Genomic DNA, 20,716 nt, shown 5'->3' on the forward strand with positions numbered 1-20,716 from the left:
GCACGCGGGGTTTTTGGGGTCCCGGTGGCGGCTGCCGGGAGAAATGGGATGGGGCGGGATGGGGCCCGGGAAGGGTGGGATGTGGATTGGGGGGTGGGATGAAGTGTGGCGGAGGGGGATGGGCGGGATGGGGCCTGGGCTGAGGCAGCCGAAGGTTGGGGATGATGAGGCCGGGGGGACCCCACTCCTGAGGGGCGTGCGGGGTATCCGGCAGCTCGGAGGGAGTTTTGGGGCACCCCTAATCCTGAGGGGGTGGTGCCGGCAGCGGGGGACACGTGGCTCCGGCAGCTCTGGCCCCAGCTGAGCCCCCCCCGCCGCCAGCGCCCCCCGGAGCGGAATTTGGGGAGGGGGAGGTGGGGGCGGCCAGGCCGGGCCCCCCCGCGCTGTCCCGGCGGGGGCCGAGTGCGGGCGGGAGCCCCGCGGGGCCCGGCCCTGCCCGGGCACGGCTGATGCCGCCCGCCCGCGCTCCGCACTGGTCCGGACTGGTGCTCCCAGTGCCGTGCGGGGCGGGGCCGCTCTGGGGACCCCCCAGGGCACAGCGCGGCTGCTTTGGGGCTGTGGGCAGCGCCCGGCGCTGGGCATGGGGCGTGTGGGGGCAGCTGGGGCCGCACTGGTGGCACTGGTGGTGCTGGGAGCCCCCCGGCCGCGGAGCTCTGGGGTGAGGGGGGGGGGGAAAGGGAGACCCGTTTTAAAGAGGGGGAGAGCAGTGAAAAGGGGATCGGACTCCCCAGACTGAGTGGGAGAGGGAACTGAGAGCCCCAAACCAGGTACGTGGGACACGGAGGCTTTGGGGGAGGATGAGAAAGGAGAGGGGGATATCGGAGAGAGGGAGGAAAAAGGGAGTGGGACCCTTCCCCTTCGTGGGGTCCGTTGGTGGATGAGGATTGGGGGATGATGGGAAAAGGGTGGAGGAGGGGAAAGATGGGGGGTGGGACCTCCAGAGGAGTGGGAGGGGTTCTGGAGAAGCCCAAAGTTGCCATCATTGCAGGGGACTGATCTCCTGTGGGAAGAGCTTTGGCCGGAGCACGGAGCTGATCTCCCAGCACAGGATCCAAGTGGGGGAGAAGTCCTGTGTCTGCCCAAGCTTTGCCCAGAGGTGCCATCTCAGAGGAGAGAGACCCTACAGGGGCCAGGAGGGCAGGAAAAGCTTTCATAGGAGCTCCAGCCTCCCCAGACACCAGGGGATCCACACTGGGGAGCCCCTATGGATGCCCAGACTCTGGGAAGGGCTTCACCGTGAGCCCCAAGCCCCTGGAACACCTGGAGGAGCCACCTGGAGGAGGTTCCCTACAAGTTCTCGGCTGCAGGAAGAGCCCCAAGGAGCCCAGGTCCCTCCAGAACCACCACCTGAAGCAGAAGGTGGTGACAACTCTCCATCCCAGGGCCCTGGGAACACTCTGGGGTCTCCGGGCTGACCTCTCCCAACAAGAACTCACAGCAGCCCTCGTCCTGCCCCTAAAATCCCTTGGGATCTCCCATCAGTCTCTGCATTCCCTGCTCCCCTCTCCATCCTGACATGAGACCAGAGGGGTGGAAGTCCCCACCCAGGGTGACCACAACACCAAGTTTTTATCTCCACCCACCAATTTTGCATCTTTTCCCTTGGCCAGGTTACCCCAGGGGTTGGGAGCAGCCCAGAGCCCTGCACTGCCCATCCCGACCTGTCCTGGCTCCATTCCCATTCCTCCCGTGGGATGTGAGGGGCTTGGGGAACAGGGGAGGAGGGATGGAAGACAAGAAGGGGGGAAGAAGAAGCAGGAGAAAGGATGGAGAGAGGAGGAGCAGGAGGTGGGATTAGGGAGAAGGAGGAGGACGGATGAAGAAAGACGAGAAGAAGGTGGAGGAAGAGGAGGGAGCTCGTGGGTCCAGCGGTCCCAGAATTTGCAGGCCCCTCACCCCAAGGAGCATCGATCCCCCCATCCCACAGGTGATGGGGAGGGGGAGCTTGGCCCAAATATCCTGGGGAGTCCCTGGGCCGGAGTTTGTGGGGGGGATGTCACAACCCATTCCGTGATGTCACAACCAATCAGTGATGTCATAGTCTGCTTTATGATGTCAGACTTCTGCCCTGTGATATCACCGCCTTATCTGCGATGTCACAGCTCAGTCTGCGATGTCACATAGCAACCCTGCGATGTCATAGCCACTCTGTGATGTCACACCACCTGTGATGTCACAGTCCTCTCTGTGATGTCACACAGCTGCTCTGTGATGTCACAGCTGACTCTATGATGTCATACAGCCACCCTGTGATGTTACAACGCACTCTGTTGTCGCGATAGAGGGGAAACCCAGACGCTCAATATGAGTGATCAGCTGGAATCCGATTTATTGATTGTACCAGAAGTCCTTATATACTAACAATAATAGGCTTTATGCATATTTGTAACGGCGCATTCTAAGTGGTTCACGTCGACTAAGCTGATTCTAAACCCCTCCTTAGACCCCCTTTCGTGGTCAGCAGTTCTGCCTTTTTCCCTGGCCTTCTAACCACAGATGTCCATTGTTTTGCTGCCAAAACCTAACCTTGCTGGCTCTGCAAATAAACCCATAGTTCAGCAGTAAGGCTCAATGGTGGTTCAGTTACTGAGCAAGATACATGTAATATTCTGTAACTTCGGTTGTTACACAGGATGTGTGGTGCATTGTCTTATGAGACCTTGCTCAGCTAGCTGCAAGGGTCTATGTGCCCGTTCTCACGTAGCCAGCTTCTCAGATCAGTAAGCTGCAAAGAATCTGTATATCCCGAATCTATATGTCCCTTTTCACGTAACCAATCTCTCACACCACCCCATTCCTCCCAAACTTCATCCCACCCCAACAATGCCACCCCCACCCATCCCATTCCATCCCCATCCCATCCCATCCCAGCCCTCCTGGACACCAATTCCCCTTCTGTGCTTCCTGACTCCCCACAGCCGGGCCTTGGGGCTGACGGATCGAGCCATTTGGGGCTGCCATCGACACATTGGGGCTGGCATTGAGTTGATTGCAGGCACCCGCTCAATCCCTCCATCCCAAATGGGAGCTTGGAACCTCTCCTCAGCCCTTGCTGTGCCCATGGGCTCACCTCAAGTCCCAAAATGAGAGCCAGGGCCCCACAGCCCATTCAGAACCTCTCAACATTGCCAGAAACAGCAGCATCCTTCCCAAAATGGGCTCCCCGCATCCCGGACAATAGGTCCCCCTTCCAAGCACCAGAGACCCCCTCTCACAACCCCTCCCGAAGCACTGGGGGCACCCCAAAATTGCCTCAGGAACGGGACATACCCTGACATCCCTTCAGGAATGTGGGATACCCCAGAACCCACTGAGGAACGGGGTCCCCCCGGCCTCATCATGCGCAGCCTTCAGCTGTCTCAGGCAGAGCCCATCCCGCCCTCAGCAGCCCCAGCCCAGCCCAGCCCAGCCCTCCTGGGCAGGAAGCCCCAATGGCCGAGCCGGCCTGGGACACTTGCAGGGATGCGGGGGCAGCCGCAGCTTCTGGGGCCAGCCTGGGCCAGGCCCTGAGCGCCCTGCCAGGGAACCATTGCTGCCCCACATCCCATCTCAGCCTGCCCTCGGGCAGCGGGAAGCCGTTCCCTGGGGCCCGGCCCCGCAGGCCCTTGGCAAGAGTCTCTCTCAGCCAGCAATTGCTGCTCCTCCCTGCTGCGGGGCCCAAGCTGCAAGTTGATTTTCTGCCGCTGGCCCCGGCCCAGCCCCGAGCCAGGGCCAGGACCTTGCCCTGGAGCTCTGCGGGCGCTGCCTTTGTGCGGCCGCAGCGCAGCGGCCGCAGCTCGGAGCTGCCATTTGTGTCCCCGCCGGCAGCTGCCAGAGCTGGCGGGGCCGGGCCAGGGCCGGGCCAGCCCCGGCCTTCCCGGCTCTGGGACACAGCGGCGGCAGCCCCAGCCTTCCAGCCCTGCACACGCTCCCACACAAGCCTCCAGAGCCGCGGCCACGCAACGCAACTGACCGGCCGCTGACCCCCCAGCCTGGCCTGATGGCCATTCCTCTGCCCACACCTCGGCCAAGCTCCCCTTGGCCACCTCCTGAGCCACAGTGCCACACACAAGTGGCACATACAGCTACACAGCTCTGCCCACAGCTGGCAGGGAACGTTCCTTCAACAGAAAAACCACCAAGAAAAAGAGAACTGCCCCCAGCAGAGCTGTTCCCTCCTGCAGTAGTTACACCTGCACACCCACAGCGCCTGAGACTGCAAGCAATGAGCATTCCCTGGGCACATGTGCAGCCCAAGCAGCTCGAGGACAGCCTTGCAGCAGGACTGCTCTCAGCTGAGCCAAAAAGGCCCCTCTGGCAGCTGCAGGGCCATTGCAAAGGGCAAGGGCCAGAGCCTGGGCCCACGGCGGAGGAAAGGGCTCTCAATTCCCCTGCCCTGCCACCTCAACCCTGTTCCCAGGCTGCTTCCAACACAGGATTGCTCTGCAGGACTGCGGAAAGCTGAGAGGCAGCTCTGGCTTCTCCACTTCTCCTGTGCTAAAGCTGCCTGGCAGAAGAAATGGAGGGACAGCTGTGGTGGCACAATCCCTCCCGGCCCAGGGCACAGCGCTGGGAAGGTCTTTCCGTGCCGAGGCTTTGCTGCGGCCAAGGAAAGCTCCTGGCTCAGGGTCACCTTTCCTGCTGGGCCAGAGCCCCCGAGTGGCCCAGCAGCAGCAGAGAATTCCAGCACAGCCCCGGCACGGGCAGGGCGGCCCTGGGCGGGCTGCGGGAGCCGGCAGCGCCTGAGCTCAGAGCAGCTGAGCCCGGGGGCTCTTGGCCAAGGCCGAGGCCCAGCGAGCATTTCTCAGCTCGCAGGGCGGCCTGGAAAGGTGCTGGGGGGGATCATTCACCCCCCAGGGCGGTCCCAGTGGCTCCCAGGATTTCCATGTCCGTGCTCCCAGCGCTGCTCCCAGCCCTGATCCGTGGGGATGGCAATGTCCCGCTCCCTTCCCGGGGCAGGCTCACACCTGAGCCAGGTGTGCAGGGCAGGACCTTGCCCTGAGCCCAAGCCCTGTCCCCCCTGCAGGATCTGCTTCCCATCGGCCTCTTCCTCCTGCGGCCCCAAGCCCAGCTCGGTGCTGAACGAAGGGCGCTGGGCCGGGGTCATCCCCCGGCGGGGGCTGCGCACCCCCTCTGCCCCCTCCCCAAATTCCCTCCCGGGGCAGCAGGGGCTGGCTCAGGAGCCCTGTGGGCAGGGAAAAGGGGGTGACACCGGCATGGGGGAGGTCACACACGCTCTGGGGGGACACACACGGCCCCTGGGGACCCCCCTCACCTTCTCCTGCAGCGCCAGGAGGATGAACCCCAACATGGAGCCGCCAGCCCTGGCAGCATCTTGGGGTGTGGGGTCTGGTGGCAGCTTTGGGGTCTGGGAGAGAGGTCACATCTGCCCTAAAACCCCCTCCCAGCCCCACAGCCACTCCCAGACCCCTCAAATCACCCCACAGCTCCCGGCCAGGAACCCCCCCAACCACTCCCTGCATCATAAATGACCCCAAGAACCACAAAATTCTCTCCAAGACACACAGCCCTGCCAAGATCACTTAAACTCTCTCAGAGACCACTCCAAAAGGCCCCTCCAAGCACCACAAATGCCCTCAAGAGACACAAAAGCCCAGCCCAGTCCCCCAAGGAGCCCCCCTGATCCCCTCCCACCCTTTATGGCACCAACCAGGACAGGCTGGGGGACAGGAACATCCACAGCCCAGAGCACCTCAGGCACTTCAGCAGCGATTTGGGCACTTTGAGGGCCACACCCCAAAGGGGGAGACCCAGGACAGGAATTTCGACAGACAACCAGAATTCCTGGAGAACAGACGGGCTCAGGTGGACACATTCTGCCCCCACAACTATGAGACTGTGGCCCCGTCTGCCCAACCCATGGCATCACAACACCCAAATTCTCCCAAATATTCCCCTGAACCAACCCCAAATTCACCCCCAAATCTTGCTAAAATGGTGCCACTTTAGATACCTTTGTTTAATTTCTTTATTTCTACCCCAATTATGGTTGTTGTGATGGGATGAAGGAGGAAAGTGTTTAGGTTGAAAAAGACCTCCAAGATCATCCAGGGTTGCTGGGTGGCACAAAAAGAAACAATTGGACAGAGCAGGTGAGAATTTTTATGCTGTGAAGTCAGTACAAGAGCTCTTCCCAATGAATTTCCGATTTCAATCAGAGTCCCGATGGATGTTCCTGCCCCTGCATTCACCCAGGTGCCTACGGGGATCCAGGAGAACGTGGAGAGCACCAGCCAGGGGTCTTCCCAACCTGGATCACAGGGAATGTGGGTCACCAGGGCTCTGCCAAACGTGGCTCCTCTGATGGGAGATGGAGTTGGAGCAGAGGACAAAGCTCTTCCCGCAGTCGGGGCACTCGCAGGGCTTCCCTTAGTGGTACCTCCGTTGGTGTCTGGTCAAGTGAGAGCTCTGTCTGAAGCTCTCCCCACACTGGGGACACTCGTAGGGCCTCTCCCCGGTGTGGATGCGCCGGTGCTTGATGAGGTTAGAGTTGTACCTAAAGCCCTTCCTGCAGTCGGGGCAGCGGAAGGGCCTCGCATCCGTGTGAATCTGCTGGTGCAGGAGGAGATGGGAGCTGGTGTGAAACCTCTTCCCACACTCCCCACACTCGTAGGGCCTCTCCCCGGTGTGGATCATCTGGTGGCGGATCAGGTGGGAGCTGTCTCTGAAGCTCTTCCCACATTCCTCACACTCGTAGGGCCTCTCCCCAGTGTGGATCATCTGGTGGCGGATCAGGTGGGAGCTCCGGCTGAAGCTCTTCCCACATTCCCCACACTTGTGGGGCTTCTCCCCATTGTGAAGCTGCTCATGAACCACCAGCTCTGACCTCTGGCTGCATCTCCGGCCGCCTTCCCCGCACAGGGTGGGTCTTTCCTCCTCAGAGCACCCTGGGCTGCGTTTGCAGCCCCTCCTCCTGCGGGATCTCCGGGGCTTTTCCTCCCCGTTGGATTCCTGCGCCGTGGAGCCGCTCAAAACGGCCTCTCCCACCAGGTTCTGCCGCAGGGATTTGTCCTCCCTGGGCTCCGTGCTCAGCTCGTTGTCTGGGGAGGAAGGACAAGGAAAGGATGGGATTTACCTCCGTGCCACAGGGAAGGGCAAGGAGATCCCCCCAGTCCGTCCCCGGCAGGACGGCGTCGGCAGCGGGGTTGTCCTGCAGCCGGGGGCGATGCTGGGCTGGGAGATGGAGCAGGAGAGAGGGGAAAGGGGCACTGACTTCCTCCTCACCTGCCTGGGGCTCCCGGGGCATCTTCCTCTTCCTCACAGCCTCCTCCTTCATCTGGCCAAGGGCTGGGAATGGGAAATCCTGGTTTGGGGAGAAACTAGGGATGAGTGTCCTGGGTTGGGGCTTCCTACTGCTCAAGTCCATCTCTAGATGTCACCGGTGTCCATAAAAACCAACAAAAAATTGACAGTGACTCCAGAAGAATCCTCCAGGAGTTCCCCCTTTCCAGTCTCCTCACTTTGGGTTCTGGGGGTCCCCCTTGTCAGGGCTGCTGGGGGTCCCGTGAGTCCTGGGGATCCCCCTCTCCGGGGTCCTGCTTAGGGATGCTGGGGGTTTCAGGGGTCCCACAGGTCCCTTTTTTCCTGATTCTGCTTTGGCTCCCAGAGGTCCCAGGGTCTCCCTCTTCAGCCTCCCTCCACTCCAGGCACTTGAGGCTCCCCTCTCTCCTCACCCCCCCTTTCAGGGCTGAGGGGTCCCAGCCCCACCTCATCTCCAGGCCCCCCCACCCCTCCAGGCTCTTTGGGGTCCCCCAGCTCTGGTATCGTCCCTCTCTGCTCTCCCCACTCCAGGGGTCCCGTGTTCCAGCCCCCAGCTCTCCTGGGGATCCCCAAAGCCAATGTCCCACCCTGCAAGTACCGGGTGATCCTCACATGGACCCCCAAGACTGCCAAGGGGCAATTATGGCTCAGCTTTGGAGTCCTGCAAGACCCACATATCCCCTCTGGCCCAAAAAATCCCTCCCAGGGACATGCAAGGACATCTGGGGCTCGATTCCAGAATCTGCAAGCTCCAAACACCCCTCCAAAAAAACCCCTCCTGCTGACCCCCCGATAGATTTGGGGTGAGCTCCCCCTCCCCGCTCACCTGCAGGATGGGGGGGAAGATGCTACCGGGGCTGGGGGTGCTGCGGACACAGTGGGCGGGCGGTGGAACCTCGTGGTTCTCCTGCTCCTCCTCCTCCTCTCTCCCTCCTCTTCCTCCCACTCCTCCTCCACTCCCACCCTGCCCCCCCTTTCCCACCCCCTCTGCCCCACGGCTGCCCCAGCACCGGCTGCTGTGTGGGGGGAGCCCCGATCAGCCCCAGGCATGGACAGGGGGGTTGGGGACCCCCCCAGTGCGGATCCCTCCCTTCCCCAGAGCCCCAGGGAATCGCTCCAGGCCTCAGGTGCTGGGGGACAGGGCTGGACCCCCATGGAACCGCTCTTCTTCTGCCCCAACTCCACCTTTCCCTCCCCTCTCCTCCCCTTTCTCAGCATTCCCCCAATCCACAGCCCCATTCCAGCTCAATTTGGGTGTCCCAGCCCCCTCCCGCTTTGTTTGGGGCTCCCAGGCCCCTCTCGAGCCCCTCCCCTTCTGCACCTTCCCCATCCCCAATCCCCACCTCCCCTCCCCCGGCCTTGGTTTTGGGGGTTCCAGGCCCCTCCTGCTCACTTTGGGGGTTCCATTCCCCATTTCGCTCAATTTGGGGTCCCAGACCCGCCCCCCTTCTCACCGCTCACCCCGCGGCCGAGGGGGCTCCCAGCACCACCAGTGCCACCAGTGCGGCCCCAGCTGCCCCCACACGCCCCATGCCCAGCGCCGGGCGCTGCCCACAGCCCCAAAGCAGCCGCGCTGTGCCCTGGGGGGTCCCCAGAGCGGCCCCGCCCCGCACGGCACTGGGAGCACCAGTCCGGACCAGTGCGGAGCGCGGGCGGGCGGCATCAGCCGTGCCCGGGCAGGGCCGGGCCCCGCGGGGCTCCCGCCCGCACTCGGCCCCCGCCGGGACAGCGCGGGGGGGCCCGGCCTGGCCGCCCCCACCTCCCCCTCCCCAAATTCCGCTCCGGGGGGCGCTGGCGGCGGGGGGGGCTCAGCTGGGGCCAGAGCTGCCGGAGCCACGTGTCCCCCGCTGCCGGCACCACCCCCTCAGGATTAGGGGTGCCCCAAAACTCCCTCCGAGCTGCCGGATACCCTGCACGCCCCTCAGGAGTGGGGTCCCCCCGGCCTCATCATCCCCAACCTTCGGCTGCCTCAGCCCAGGCCCCATCCCGCCCATCCCCCTCCGCCACACTTCATCCCACCCCCCAATCCACATCCCACCCTTCCCGGGCCCCATCCCGCCCCATCCCATTTCTCCCGGCAGCCGCCACCGGGACCCCAAAAACCCCGCGTGCCGGGGGCTCCCCAATATCCCCCAAGGGGCATTTCCGACTCACATTTGGAGCCCTGTAAGATCCAAACATCCGCCTCCCCCCCCCGCCCCACCAAACCCCCTTCCCCCAGGAACCAACAAAGATATTTGGGGCTCGGTGCTGGAGTCCTCCAAGCTCCAAAAATCCCCTCTCCCAAAAATATCCCCAGTGACTGCCCAAGATATTTGGGGCGACCTGTCCCTACCCGGTCACCTGCGGGATGGGGGGAGCCGAGAGCTGCGGACACAGAGAGCGATGGATGCACGTGGAGGCTCCTCTTCCTGCCTCCTCTGTCCTGCCTCTTCCTCCCGCTCCTCCCCTTTTATCTCTCCTCTTCCTCCCGCCCCTCCCCTTTTATCTCTCCTCTTCCTCCCGCCCCTCCCCTTTTATCTCTCCTCTTCCTGCCGCTCCTGCTCCTCCATCCGCCCTCCCCCCTCGCTCTTCCTCGTCCTCTCCTGCCCCTCCCCCCCTCCTCCCGTTGTTTGTGGCTCCCATCCCGGCTTTGTCTGGCATCAGCCCTGGGGCCGTCCCGTGCTCAGCAGCAGCAGCAGCAGCAGCAGCAGCATCCTGTGCTCTGGCAGCACTCGCTGCTCCTTAGGGAAGGCTTTGGCATTTCTGCCGGGCACAGACACTGAAGCTCACCCCGACCTGCCCCGCTCCCATTGCTGTCCCCTGAGCGCTGGGCAGCTGCTGTGCCAGGGCAGCCAGAGACACAAAGGAAGCCAAGTCCAGCCCAGCTGCCCGGGCTGATGCAGACGAGCCCCAGGGCCGAGGTCCTGCAGAGCCCCACGGAGCCCTGGGCTCCTCGCTGGGAACGGGCTGTGCTGCGGCTGCCACAGCGGCCACAGCGAGTCCTGGGGCTCCCCCGGCGCCGCTGCAGCAGCACCCAGGTTCCACCTCCTGTGCCAGGCCCTGGCCAGGGGCCATCAGATCCATGGGCTCCGTGCCGAGGGGGAACACAACAACAGTGGATCGGATGCAGCCCCCAAGGACCTCGAGCAAATCGTGCAGGAACATCCAGACCTGGACCTGACGTTTGCAAAGCTGCAGCCGGCAGAGTTCTGTGGCGCAGGAGAGCCGGCACGGGGAGAGGAGACCTGCAAGGAGCTGCAGGAGAAACACCCTGAGCCTCAAAGGCCGCCACAGCCTGAATCTGTGCTGGGGAAAGTTCTTCCTGTCCGGGAAGAGATCCCGGGATGAGGCAAAAGCCAAGTTCATGGCTGGTGACACGATTGCCGTGCAGGGAGGGCAGAGGAGGGACTGCGGGCGGAGACTGGGAGCCCGGGAAGGAGGGAGGGGTGGGGAAGGTGTTTCTTTAGGATTTGTTTTAGTTCTCCTTGTCCTGGTGTGATTGGTTTGGAAATAAATTCCATTAATTTCCCCAGCTTGGGTCTGTTGTGGCCCTGGCAGTGAGCAATGAGTGTACTCTCCCTGCCCCGATCCCAGCCCACAAGCCTTTCCTTCAGTGCTCTGTGTGCTGCAGCTGTGAGCAGAGTGCCAGAGCGGCTTTGGTGGCCCCGGGCACCCGGCCAGGGCCAGCCCAGCGCAGCGGTGCCTGCAATTCATTCCCTCGGCTGCAGCGCTGAGCGGCCGCAGGGCGGGTCCGGCTGCGCGGGCAGGCGGCTCCAGAAGCACCAACTGCGCCCCACGGGACAGGAGGAGGAGGCAGGGGGTGCCGGAGGAATCTCCTTCCTCCGAGCCGGCAGGGCCAGGCGGGAGAGACTGGAGAGAAGGAAACGGAGAGGAGGGACGAGGCTGGAGCTGTGGAGAGCTGCAGGGATCCAGGGCAGCCGGGAATTTTGTTTTCCAAATCTCTGGGGCGAAAGGAAGCGCTGTGAAATCCATCATGGAAAAGAGAGGAGAAATAGCGATTGATGGAAACCGACACCCCTTGGGACTCAGTTTCTCCCTTTGGACTGCAAAAGCTGACAGACCCGAGCGCCGACGGACACCCGTCCCCAGCGTCACGGCCCAAGGGATCGGAGCTGCGGCTGGCGGGGCTGGAAGCTCCGTCCAGCAGCTCCGCTGCCGCCCCCAACCCTCGGGCTGGACCGTGGGGTCTGGGACACAGCCCCGTGCTGGGGGGCGGCAGCGGGAGCCGCGGGGCCCGGCCCGTGGGGGCGGCCGGGCTGGAAAAGTGCGCGGGGCCCCAGCGCGGTGTCCCGGTCTTGTTCCTCACCTTAACACAATGTCTTCAACTCCCTGCGTGCCCTTCATTTAATCAGCATTTCCTAAATGCTGACCCATCCCATCATCATCTCTACCCGGAACAGAATTTCCCAGGCCATTCCAAGTCCTTTATAGTTCTGAAAATACTGGGGCCAAGCCCTACCCGTGATTTCCCCCACCCCCGCCTCCATGCAGACCTTGTTGTCTCCCAGCACCAGGATAGTTCCCACTGCCCCAGGTCTGCGTTTAGCAAAGCCAACAGTACTTCTACCACTGCTTTCTGCAAGACCCCAATTGAGTCTTTACATTTCAACATAACCAGATGATGTCTACTTAGTATGAAATGTAGTTCCTGTCCAAGAGTTGCATGTCCCAAGCAATTTCTTAGCAGAATAAATTTTAAATCCTTTGGGTTTCAGTGTTTGGAAATCATCTGCTAGTGTATATAGCAACTTCACTACATTCTTATTTTCATTATCTCTGTAGAGCTAAGGAATTCCGATTATGAAAGGCTCTATTCTGTAAGCTCATTAAAAGTTAATATCCACCACAACACTGTCTCTCTATTTCATTGGTTCTTTGCAATTGCTTAGCAAAGATAACAAGCACCAGGCTTTTTAAGAGAGACACACACACACTTTCTTACATAGAAAGACACAATCTTGTTCCCACCAAAGCACTCACACAGGTGAAAGTCACAATTTTCCTGCCTCTTCCTTCCTTTCCAAACCAGTGCAGCATGAGAGAAAGCAGCTGTTTCCCGAGGCCAATGGGTCACAGACAGGTAAGATGACATTGAGGCTTGTTCCTCAGAGGCAGTCAGCAAGCAGCAGATGATGATCTCAAGGATCCAGGTGACACCATCACCCTCTCAAGGGAGGAATCCTTTAAGCAAGCACATTGCTCATCACTTCCATCCTGCTTTGGTTTAATGAACCAGCTCTTCCTGGCAATGAGCAGCAAGGGGATCTAATTTGACTGTTGCTATCCTTTTACATTTTATTCAATCATTCCATCAGAACAGGCATTTTACTTCTGTTTCAGTTACTCCAGAGGACCTTGGCACAAAGCAAAATGAAGTCAAATGAGAAATAGCTAGCTTAAATTTATATACACCAACAAATCATGCTGTGTTTCAACAAGTGTAAGAGAGACGTGGGACTTTCCTTCCCTCTGAGCAGCTGCAAGCATAAAAAAAGCAATGATGCAACGTTCATTAATAAAACTTTCTTAGAAATCTCTTCTTATGGACAGATTCAACATCTGCAGGAGATACCCAAAACACACTCATTGTGCTGCACTTCCCCTTTTCCATTCACGTGTTATATATACTGAAAATATGTTACCGAGTAGCTATGAACACACCATGCTCCCAGATTTTCCCTAAGTAAAACATGTATCTGTGTATGTTATAAACGATCAAACACAAGGGAGAAAAGCCTGGCACAGATACTGCAGCAAAGGAAATTAATCACATTACAGATCTCCCCTGATACTGAGATTGGCCAGGACTTTCATCAGTGATGGGAAGGAATTTCTCATCTTCCCATTTACAGCACCTGAGGCAAGAGGGACCCAACACCTTAAGCGGTGTCCAAGATAGCACAGAAATTTAAACAGAGCCATTTACAAAGGGCAGCAACTCATCTGGCCAGTTCACACCTCAGATAACTATCTGCAGAACCCAGAGCAACATAATACTCCAAGGAGCAGTGAGATAGCCAGAAGGTTCTCAGCTCAAGAAGATCAAGCAAGAACAGGATGTTCCTTAGCCTGGCTAACCCAGATAACATCTCCCAGCCATTAGCATGAGATGAAACAGAAAGAGAGAGGTTGAATCACTTGCAGTGTACAGATACTGCCCGAGGGAAATGTGACAGGTGACCTACAACATAAAAAATGCACTTAACTGTAAAAACTAGGAAGTGAAGCTAAAAATGAGAAAAATTAGAAGCTGTTCTTGGATATGCAGTAAAAAGCACACTGACATCATAAACGGGAGAAGGAACACAAAAGCACCCAGCTGTTCAAAAGCTGTGCAGTTAAGGTACAAAGAAATCAATGTTTTTTTAAAGAAAAAATCCCTCACAAGGTGAATGAGCTCAGTAACGCTCAAACCAATATTATTTGTTAGAAAAATCATCTGCTCCAGTGCCTGAAGCAAAAGGTTTGCCATTTATTCCATCATTCCTTCAAATCCAGGGATTAGTGAGAACTTCTTAACAAATTCCTGCCTTGCCTTATGGTCCTTCAGCTTCACCAGGGCCAAAGCTTGCTGCTCAGAGTCAGTACACAAATCCCTGTGGTGTTACCATCCTCTCTGAGTGAGAAAAGCACTCGAGACGGTGAACAAAGAGATGGGGCAATTTCCTGATGCCTGAGAAGGATGTTCTTAAGATAAACAAAATTGCCCAATCAAAATTTATAAAGAAATGACATTTATTATGCTACCGAAATATCGGTTTTAAAAGCCACGATGGAGAAAAGCAGCTCCGAGCCCGGGGTCGGAGCTGGGTGAACACGCATAGATCTGATCTCTGTCGCACCAGACCTCCCAAGTTCACGGATGCTGCTTTGGCTGGTCCCTTCTTATGCATTTTTTGGGCAGAGTCCGAATTAATTCTATTCTTCTCGTCATTTTAGCATATTCATGAAGTTTTCTTGTCCCAGAGTTGGGCTGCGCAAAGCCTTTCCTGGATCCCAGGAATTGTCCATCCTGGGTGATGAGTGGGCCATTTCTGCTGATGAATGGGCCATCTCTGCTTCCTGGAACAGTTATTTTTAGTTCCCGGGATGTCCGATTCCTTATCAGATGAGATGTAGATATCAGAAGGTGGCAATCAAGTCGTTATGGTGCAAATGTCCCGGTGATAAGATCTAACCCCACCTGGGTGGAATCCTCACTTATTGTGCGAGAACTTCTTTTAGTGTTGTGAAATTTTTCTCTCAGCCAGGCTGCTGAAGGGATTTTGAAACTCGGTCTCTGTAGGGTCTGATTACACTCCAATTTTATACATAATAGCACGAATTACATACCTTATTTATAACGTTCTCAACTCAGTGGCACAAAGTCTGCTTTTGTTCAGACAGGAATGAAGAGGAAAAATGGCAGAAATTCATAACAGGGACGATGAGGAGAAACATTGGGCTGTGCACACATTCAGTCCAAGCAACATCAATGCCAGGTGTGGTTTAAAATTCACGTTTGTGCTTTATTAAAGCCACGCACTGTATTTATGGCTCTCAGTGAATTCTGTATCCAAAAGGGACACGTTAGCTGATTCAAAATTAGTTGGATTTCTTTCCTTCTCCTGTAGCAGTGCCAGTAGGAGAGGTAACAAAGGCAGTTCCCTGGCCTTCAGACATTGCACAGAAGTGGGATCCATAGATACAAACTCAGGCAGCCAAACTGCAGGTATTTCATTCAGGGCCTAAGACATGAAGCTAGGCTTCTTTTAATAAATCACGGACAGGGATGAGCTCCTGACATTAATATTGCACTCCTCCCTCTTTCTGCTGAGACAGTCCGGCCAACACGAATATCCCTAATACAGATGCAGGGCTCTGGTATAACAGCCACCCCAAAAAGCCATAGTTCCAGCTACCTTTCCTTTCTTTGCATCATACCAGGAGGAATCAAAAGGAATGAAACCTATTTCATTTATTATTACAGGTGAGAACCCCTCTAAGTACATAGGAAGAGAAGTTGTAGTTTGTAACCTTGTTCTCCATCTAGAAGTAAAACAGGGGCTGGTGTGAGGCAACGAGGGCAACAGAGAAAATGCTGAAAAGAAACGGAGGAATGTGAAGCCAAATTTTCAAGCATTCCAGGCAATCACACCACTCAGGGACAGTCTACAGCTCAGCAAATCACATGCTGGAATGCAGTGGAGTATGGAGTAGGGCAATAGGGAACTGCTGAACCAAATAGGTGCTACAGCCTCTTGTGCTCAGGCTCTTAGCCCAAAGTATGTTCCAGCTCCAACTGAAGGGCATTCTGAACCAGAAGAGCACTGACCTTTTTGATTTTGGCAGTTCACAGTTCTCAGACAGCAGAATGTCTGTGGCTCCTCTCATCATTATTTTTGCTGTTTTCACTACTGGCCATCAAGTTTCCTGCAGTAGCCATCCATGAACCCCGGATCACTACTACATTAATAACACAGAACATGGCTCTCAGAGTGCATTAGTGAGGTACCAAGAGAAAACCCAAATGATGATCCTCCTCACTGAAAAGGTAACAGACAAAAAAAATAAAAGTGTGAAAATACTTTTTAAGATGGCTGAAATGAGGCAAATTCTTAAAATTAAGTAAATGTCTGAAATGAAATTTAAGCAAATTTAACTGTTGCAAAGTATTCTGAATACACATACAGTACAATATACTAGAGTCCAAAATTAGAAAAACTTCTGGTCATGGAAATATGGGGTAAGGGATATGTTTATTTGGAACAATCAGCTCAGCAGAGATCTCTTTGCTACAAATATCTTGAATTTAATTCTTCTGCCTTGATACAATCTCCTGAGAAAATAAAAAAATAAAATAAAAATCCTACAGGAAAAACTTGTGTTGGATGCAATCTATTCACTCATACCTGATACAAAAGTCTAATTTATTCTCTTGATTTATTGTCTTAAGGAGAATGAATTAATTATTCTTCCACTCAGAAGTCTATGGCATCAATCCTTGAGTTGAATCAGAGAAAATTCAATCTCTCATGAGTTCCCACTCCATTTACTTTTCTTGTAAGTGTTCTGTTTTGTTGAAGTGAAAGCTCCTCTGGACTCAGGCCCAGAGGGAAGCCAAAGCACAGGGGTTGAATTAAAACCTTTGGACAAGCTGAGATACATGAAGTCACACCAAAGTGAAATAGAAATATAGATTTTTTAACCTTTAGTAGAAATATATGCTAAGTGCCTTAAACATTGAAAAGCTGCAGCAGAGACCTTAAACACAGATCTTACTGCAGCAGTGTTACCTTTTCACAGAATTCTTTACTTTAGACATGGATAGAATGACACTGTTCACATTTTTTAGATAGAGCGTTCACGTAAACAATAAGAGCTGATAGAAACTGCATCCGCAAATCTGTGTAATACCTGTGTAACACTGGTGTGAGGCTTACGACTGTTAGAATTAGACCAGGATAGGTTAAGAAAAGGAAAACTGGAATCGTGTGTTACTCTTATTGGTCAATTAACAAATATAATCCACACTTCGGCAAGAAAAAATATAGAGTATAGAGCATATAGAGCATATAAAGCATATAGAGCATATAGAAGAAGAAGAAGAAGCTGTTTTTGCCTGTTGTTGCTGTTGCTGCTTGCCTTTATCATGTAACCCCCTTTGAACTCTGCCTTCAAGAAAGCTGTGAGACTATGAAATACAGAACTCAGCAGAACAGCAGCCTCCTCTGCTCTCTCACCCTGGTCCGGGAAGGAAGGGTACCCCGTCCAAAGCTCAACAGCGCAGAGCCCCAAGGCTGCTGTGGGCAGCAGGGCCCAGGGGCCGTTCCCACCCGCAGCGCTCCTGTCCTGGGCTGGGCCTGCACAGGGGCTGGGGCACCATGGCTGGGGCAGCGGGGCACAGAGGGGCCACGGAGCCGCTGCCGGGGCTGACAGCAAGGCCAGGGACACACAGGGAATTTCTGGGCATTGCCTGCGCTGGGCAGGGCTGAGTGTGGGGAAGGCAGAGCTCAGCTGGCCTCGGTGGCTGCAGGAAAAGCCGAGAGCCCGAAGAGCCCCCGTGGCTGTGCTGGAGAGCAAGGCTGGAGGAGGGAAATGCGGGGCTGCTGCGGGATGGGGAGGGGGATTGAATTCCAGCAGGCACCGACGGGGGGCTGAGAGACTCAAGGGCTCCTTGGCCTGAGCCTGTCCTGGAAAGGTCTCTCAGCCCTCTGTGCCCATGAAGGGCTCCAAGGAGGAGCAGAGCTCATCTTGGCAGGACCCTCATGGAATCCCTGAGGGACAAATGCCAGTGCCTGCCCAGCCTTCCCAACATCCCTGAAACCAGAGGCCTTTTCCACATCCCTCGGTTCCAGGTCAGTGCCCAGAACACAGCACAGCCTGTCCAGGTCCTGGGGGCGATTCCCAAGGGAGGCAGCTGTGATTTCTCCCCACAGACCCACCACTCCGGTGTCTCTCTGTGCAGCCCTTGGCTGTCCTGAGCACTTTCCCTGGAGCCTCCCTGCCCTGGACGTTTGTCTCCATGCAGTTCTCAGCACAGCCCAGCAAAGAATTCAGGTGCTTTCCCAGAGGACATTACTCTGGCAGTGAAGTGGCCTCAGGGCACAGTTTGTGCCCCTGGAATTGTGCCAGCCCCGAGTGCTGCTGATGGTGTTTGTGCTCACTCGGGTTCATCTCCCCACACCCACTCGATGCACTGCTGAAGGCTCTACAGGACACAGCAAACACGGACTGCTGGCCTGGTCACTTGGTGTCCCTCCGTGCAGGGACAAACAACCTCCTGCAGGGGAGGGCAGAGGCCAGTGCTGGGATTGCTGGTGGCAGGGGCTGGTGTGGGACACTTGCCCTGGGCACCTTCCCAGGCTGTGCCCGGAACAAAGGCACAGCCCAGGCCCTGCTCTGCTGCTCCCTCAGGTCCATCCCAGGAGCTCTGGCTGTGCCAGGACACTGCTGCCTGCCCCCCCTGCACACTCCCCCCTGCCCCTGGGCACTGGGGTTTGCTTTGCCAGGGCATTCCTGGGGCACATTCCTGACAGCAGCTCTGGAGGAGAGCAAAGCCTTCCTGCCCTGCCCCCAGGAGATGCCCTTTGCTGATGGAGCTGCTGTGCTGGAGCCCGGCTGTGTCCCAGCAGTGCCCGTGGCCTGTCCCTGCCTGTGCTCACAGCACGGACACGCAGCAGGACAGTGACCGAGCTGCCCGAGCACTCCGGCCTTGCACCCTCAGAAGGGCTGGGAAAGGAGTGTGGAGCTGGGAAGAGCAGAGGTGGGAAGAGGCTGGGCCATTGTCCCTGGCCGTGCTGCTGTGCTGGGAGTCTCTTCCCTCCAGCTCTGCCCACAGGCACTGCCCCTGCAGAGCCAGAGAAGGGCTGAGGAACAAACCTTGGACACAAAGGTCAGGACAGCCCCTTGTTTTGATTCAAAGGCACAGAGAAGAAGCCTCCTGAAAGTCTTTGTGTTTCAAAAGAAAGGTAGATGTTCATGCAGAAATGCAAGGAGTAGTACTACAGTACTTTATAAAAAGCAGAATAACACCAGAAAAAGAATAAGAAAAAGCACCAATGAAAATATGGACAAAGAGGAAAAAGAGGCCAAGATTGTAAAGAGTTACATTCTGAAGGTTCTGGAGCAGAAAAGAGAGAGTTTATTGCTTCTGAGAAGCATCCCAGTCATCATTTTCCTCGCATGGCAGAAGGAAATAGAAAGATTTTAACTTGTGAAAAGTATCCAGTCCTCACTTTCCTCAGGGCATCCCTGAGCTCCTGGTTCCTCAGGCTGTAGATGAGGGGGTTCAGGGCTGGAGGCACCACCGAGTACAGAACTGACAGGGCCACATCCAGGGATGGGAGGAGATGGAGGGGGGCTTCAGGTGGGCAAACATAACAGTGCTGAGGAACAGAGAGAGCACGGCCAGGTGAGGGAGGCACGTGGAAAAGGCTTTGTGCCGGCCCTGCTCAGAGGGGATCCTCAGCACAGCCCTGAAGATCTGCACATAGGAGAAAACAATGAACACAAAACAGCCAAACACCAAACAGGCACTGACAGTGATGAGCCCAAGTTCCCTGAGGTGGCAGTGTGAGCAGGAGAGCTTGAGGATGTGTGGGATTTCACAGAAGAACTGGCCCAGGGCATTGCCCTGGCCCAGGGGCAGGGAAAATGTATTGGCCATGTGCAGGAGAGCGTAGAGAAAGGCACTGGCCCAGGCAGCTGCTGCCATGTGGGCACAAGCTCTGCTGCCCAGGAGGGTCCCGTAGTGCAGGGCTTTGCAGATGGACACGTAGCGCTCGTAGCACATGATGGTGAGGAGGAAATCCTCTGCTGAGAGGAAGAAGAGAAAGAAAAACACGTGAGCAGCACATGCTGAGTAGGAGATGTGGCTGGTGCCCCAGAGGGAATTGTGCATGGCCTTGGGGACAGTGGTGCAGATGGAGCCCAGGTCGGTGAGGGCCAGGCTGAGCAGGAAGAAGAACATGGGGCTGTGCAGGTGCTGGCCGCAGGCTCCGGCGCTGATGATGAGGCCGCTGCCCAGGAGGGCAGCCAGGGAGATGCCCAGGAAGAGGCAGAAGTGCAGGAGCTGCAGCTGCCGCGTGTCTGCCAATGCCAGCAGGAGGAAGGGGCTGATGGAGCTGCTGTTGCACATTTTGAGCCTCTGGCCATGGAGTGCTGTTGAAGGAGGAGACAGTGAGGAGTCAGGAGAGACTTTGCTGAGCAATGTCCAAGCCCTTTCTCCTGGCCCTGCCCCCCAGTTTTCCTTTTCTCAGAGCCCTTCCCTCAGCCCCGTGCCTGGAGCTCTGCTGGGATCTGGCCCCATTGCTGTGACGAGCAGGGGCTGTGCCCATGGACAGTGAGGAGTCAGCTCTGCTCTGCTTCAGCGGGGACATGGGAATGGGGACAGGGGCCGGTCCTGGGGCTGGACTCCATCAGCCCAAAGTGCTCCTGAGGCAGAGGAGCTGGGCAGCATCTCCTGTGCCAGGGCTAAGGAACGGTGACGGCCAAAGGCACTTTGAGAGGGTTTCCTGCTGTGCCCAGGGAGAGCAGAGAGAGCTGTGCAAGGCAAGAGCATTGGCTGTAACTCAGAGAAGGGTGAGGGAAGCTGCTCTGTCGCTCCATCTGTCCCCAGCTGCCCCTCCTGAGATCGAGGGCAGTCACTGTGTTCCCCTGAAAATCAGCCTGGCACAGCTGAGAGCAGAGGGACCCACAGCAGAGCAAAGTGGCTCAGCCTTTCTCAGAGTCTCAGCCCCACTGCTGGCCAAGGACACTCCTGGCCCCAGTGTCCCCTGGAAGGCAGCTCACAGCTGGGATGGCATCCCGAGGGCACAGCGAGGGTCCTGTCCATGGCCCTGCTGGAGGAGAGCCGGCTCATTGCCAGCCTCCCAGCCCGGCGTGCCCAGAGCTCCCGGGGCACAGGGAGCTGGGACACCCCATTGCTGTGCTCAGCCTGCACAGGAGGAGCCCCAGGGCTGGGCCTGAGCCT

The 20,716-nt window shown here is 56.8% G+C and overlaps 1 pseudogene across 1 annotated transcript; it reads right to left on the reverse strand.

Moving 5' to 3' along the window:
- Nucleotides 1–18,914: 18,914 nt before the first annotated feature.
- On the reverse strand, nt 18,915–19,882 carry LOC309585576 (olfactory receptor 14J1-like; annotated as a pseudogene). Its single transcript has one exon. The product of its transcript is annotated as an olfactory receptor 14J1-like (transcript).
- Between the last annotated feature and the right edge of the window lie 834 nt (nt 19,883–20,716).

This window comes from Coloeus monedula (assembly GCF_965178545.1).
Source record: "Coloeus monedula genome assembly, contig: HAP1_SCAFFOLD_73, whole genome shotgun sequence".
NCBI classification, from domain to species: Eukaryota; Metazoa; Chordata; class Aves; order Passeriformes; family Corvidae; genus Coloeus; species Coloeus monedula.